Source organism: Myzus persicae, unplaced genomic scaffold (genome assembly GCF_001856785.1).
Source record: "Myzus persicae strain clone G006 unplaced genomic scaffold, MPER_G0061.0, whole genome shotgun sequence".
In the NCBI taxonomy this organism is placed as follows: Eukaryota; Metazoa; Arthropoda; class Insecta; order Hemiptera; family Aphididae; genus Myzus; species Myzus persicae.
In genome coordinates this window covers 267,501-272,123 of record NW_019102487.1, presented here as the reverse complement: position 1 = coordinate 272,123, position 4,623 = coordinate 267,501, and positions in this window count along the sequence as shown.

The following is a 4,623-nucleotide window of genomic DNA, read 5'->3' as shown; positions in this document are numbered from 1 at the left end:
ATTATAATATAATATTCAGTGTAATATTTTTATTTTTTATTGTGTATTGTGCGAGCTCGCTGAACTGCAGCAAACGAAAACGATTGCTTCGCAATTACTGCGATAAAATACACATCATTGGTGCAGAAACCATCAAAACCGTCTTGTTTAGTTGGAGTGCTAAAAATCACAAGCACACACACACACACGACTACACGAGTAAGTACCTACATATTACAGTGAAATAGGCCTTGCGGTAACGGCAAGATTACGAAATCGAAAATAAATAAAATAAAATACAAGCGATTTTCCACAATATTATTGTTACGTTTTTAGTTGTATTCGTTCGCGACACATCCTCCTCCTCCGCCTCGTCATCCGTTTCCACGCGTGTGTAGCAATCTCCCGCTGTCATCGCCCGCCGCCCGCGCCGCGTGTATTATTATTTATACTGCGGATTAGTAACCAACATCGATATTATTGTTATTTATTATATACTTTGTACGACACGTTTTAACTTGTCCGTATTTCTGCTGCAGGGGCCTGCTATGATGGCGACCGTCGATCCTGCAGAAAAAGAAGAAGATAAAGTACAATCGAAATGAAATGAAATATTATAGTTCGAAGGTTGCAAAACCACTCAGCATGTGTCTACTATCAACCACCGTCCATTCTCGGTGACACAGCGGTTCTCAACCTTTTTTATTAACAAAGTCCATCCAAGACTTTTTGAAAATTTTCGCGTACCATTTACGCAGCGGGTCTAATAACCTTTTTTTGCTTATTAAAAAAGTTTTTTACTCGCATTAGTAATTTACTAGAGGAATCACATGATATTATGAAAATATAAGCGTTTAATGCACAACAGTACAATATTATTATTTATACTATAATTATTTTGGTTTGAATAAACTCAAATGAGAACTTTAGCATAAATAATGATCGAGGAAAAATATTTTTGGTATAGATATATATCGGCACAAAAAGGTTCAAAAACTGTAGAGATTTTATTTGGACGAAGCCGATGTTTAATAATAATAATAATTTGAATATTTTATAGAGCAAGATTTTCTCCCCATACCACCTACGAGGTTGCAGCGTACCATCGGTGGTACTCGTACCACAGGTTGAGAAAAACGCTACTCTATGGCATATTACAATGTGATCATAAAAATTGTTTTTATTTTTTTCCCAAAGGTATAATATTAAAACTATAAATTTGTACTTTTCGTGTAGAACGCCTTATAACATTTCGGGGCATGTCCGTATAGCCGAATAGTAAAATATAATACAGAAATAAATAATAATAATATTTTACCTCTTCGTATAACGGTTATTATTAATACACTCGGATAATATCATAAACTAATGATCGCATTTGAGTCTTATTTTAATTGCACGTGATGCCAGTGTTGTGTAGGTACCTGTATCGTAGAAACAACACGAATCGCCTTGGACGTTCGTAACATTGAAACATAAATTTAACAATCAATAATAAATAATATTATATACTTTTTTTTTTTTGTGGTTGCTGTTTTTTACAATGTCCCCTGCAGGCGTACCCAGCACGCACCGAAACTCCGTCTGGGATTTATAATATATACACTGTTGCTGCAGAAGTTTGCCCTACTGTTTAATGTTTATGACTTAATTATTGTTTCGTTAAAATTCAATCTGGGAGAAAAAAAGAAACGCGTCCTGTACGATTATTATTATTTTATTCTAAAACCGGAGAAGACCGTCGGGTCGCTTTTGGACGTCTCGTTGAAAACTCGGCGGTGCAGGTTTCGGAACGAATCGAAATGACGTTTAATACGATAACATTATATGCATATGTATTATACACGTCATAAAAACGTCTGAACACCACCACCACCATAAATCGCATACGAAAAAGACAATTTTTTTTTTTTTTCGAAATAGAAGTGCGCCGAATAGACGAGTATGTAGATGCGTATAATACTAGTCATTGGAGTAATAATTCGACACTAGCTGCTAACATAACCGGCGAATAAAGAGTAGGTATAAACAGATAATATTCATGACGATAATAATATGTCAAACGCGTGTGTATAAAAAGTTCTAATTGTGTTCAAAAAAAAGGACATAAAAATATTTGTTTTTTTTTAAAAAAAAAAGAAACCCAAACGTTTGCGCTGTCCTCGCCCGCTCGTATTATACAGTCGCGTATGTTTCGAGACGGTATCCAAAAAACTAAACGATTACGCGGCTCATTTAATGTGTTATTGGTTGTTTCAATGGGCTTCTAATGTCTTTTTATTATAAACCAGCTACATTAGTCGGCGCACACCACGGGTCGGTTTGTAACTCAAGCACGTCGTTACTCATTTTTCATGTTGCTGGAGCGTCCGTCGTCCGTGCGACGCACGCACAAGTCTGTCGTGACACTCGTAAATTTTGTACGATACCGTTTTATACGTCTTTTATTTTATGGACTTGATAAAAAATTTATTATTTTTACAATAATGTACCGCGACCTCATAATAAAAAGAGAAGAGAATAAAAACGCGTGCTGCGTTGTACCCATACGTATATATACATACATCATTATAATGGCCTTACGGCAATAATTAAACTACTAAAATGTATTGTTTTACGTCGGGGGCTGGCAGGTTGTGATATTATTATTAATAGTATTATTGTTTTTGTTGTACGCGTCCATCGTAGACGAATCGTATGTTTTCACTGCACAGGATTTCGTGTGAACAAATAATAAATATCGTATATGCAGCGCGCTCTATCAAACGAAAAACTGTGTGTGGATAACGGCTCGTGATGTGACACAATACTGTAATAATATTATTATGATCTGCGCAATTTTCTGAAATAATAATTATATTAATAATGACGATTAATATATAACTAACGGTACGGTGTGTATAACGAAATGTTAGATAGACAAAATAATATTATGTTTTCAATTTTTCATACAAACCCAAAAACACTTGACGTATACCAAACAGTATACAAAAGTCATAAATAATAGTTTTTATCTGGGGCACTTAGCTTACTACGCTACTTTAAAAATGCATTATAAATCCCTAAAAATGCAGTTCAGAATCCAATAAAATGGAAAAAACTGTTCTAAAAGCGCAACAAAAAAAACAATATAATATAATGTAATCGAGCGGGAATAAAATACTAATTTGAATAAAAATCTTAATCACGCATCAGTCTCGCTGCAGAATTGGTAGAAAATGAAACCTAAAAAATAGGTATAGGTACCCGTATATAGATGCATTAAATCTATTAAACGCATTTAATTTAAATACGTTGTATATACACCACATATTAACTCGATGGTAATATTGGTAAATAATACCATATTGTATTGGTACAATAATTTGATAATGATTTGTGGAGCACCGATGAAATTAATTTATTTAGACGCGTCAGTAGATGGATTATTATATTTTTCGTCGGACGACGGCTTCAATGTGTTCATCGAAATATTTAAAATAACGCTCAAAAGTTCAGCAACAAAAGAATGCACTGTAAAAATTAAAAAATGCCTGTTAACAAACGTACGTTTACAATAAGCTTAAAAAGGCACTTCGTTATTAATTCACACCTCTACTATATCGCTCTACTGAATTGGTTGACTATTGCTTGTATATATATTATGGTATTATAATAATATCGCGTGGGAATAAAATGCTATTTTGAATGAAAAACGTTAATCACGCATCAATCTTGCTGCAAAATCGGGAGAATATGAAACTTAAAAAAATATACCTGTACAGACATAATAAATCTACTATAGGCACAATCAAAGAAGTCTTATACCGCACAAATACACCGAATAGGCATTATACTCGATGGCAATGTTGGTATAGCCGCCAGCCGGTACAGGTATGATATACCTAATAATAATATAATAACGATATGGTAATGATTTGTCGTGGATATATTATATCGATGCTATTCATTTATTTCGACGCGCGTAACTGCGTAAGTAGATGTATTATCATATATATTTTTTTTTTTTGTCCGATTGACGGCTTCAATGCGCACATCCAAATATTTATAATAACACACGAAAAGGGGAAAAAATGTCTCGTGATATATATATGTACATTTATGTATAGGTATATGACTAGCCACGGAGAATTATAATATTATTATTATTATTATTATTATAAGACGACAAGACTATACAGGGGCGCGTATCATTGTTGTACCTACGTTTGTAATGTTTGAACTACCTAACCTTTATTTCGTCTTCGCTTTGTCGTAGTCGCCGGCGATGGTGAATATTATACTCGAATTATTCACAGGCTTAACTGGTTACGTCTATCCGTATGGGAGACAGGGTTTCGTGGTTGCGCGTGATTGATCTTTTATTATACTCGTCCTCGTGTGCCTGCAGTTGTATCCTGTTGCATCCATAGCAATAACAATAATAATATAATGTCTATACTAGGTTGACGGCGCACCGGCGTAGTTCATTTATCAGGATATTAAGAAAAAACGATTTCGGCGTGATTTCAAAATAATATCCAACTATTGTACTGTGCAGCCTTTTTCCACGTATAATTTATTATTTTTATTTTAAAAACGTATGCACGCATACAACATACACAATAATAATTCTTTGTTGAGGAATAAATTCCGATTTCAAAT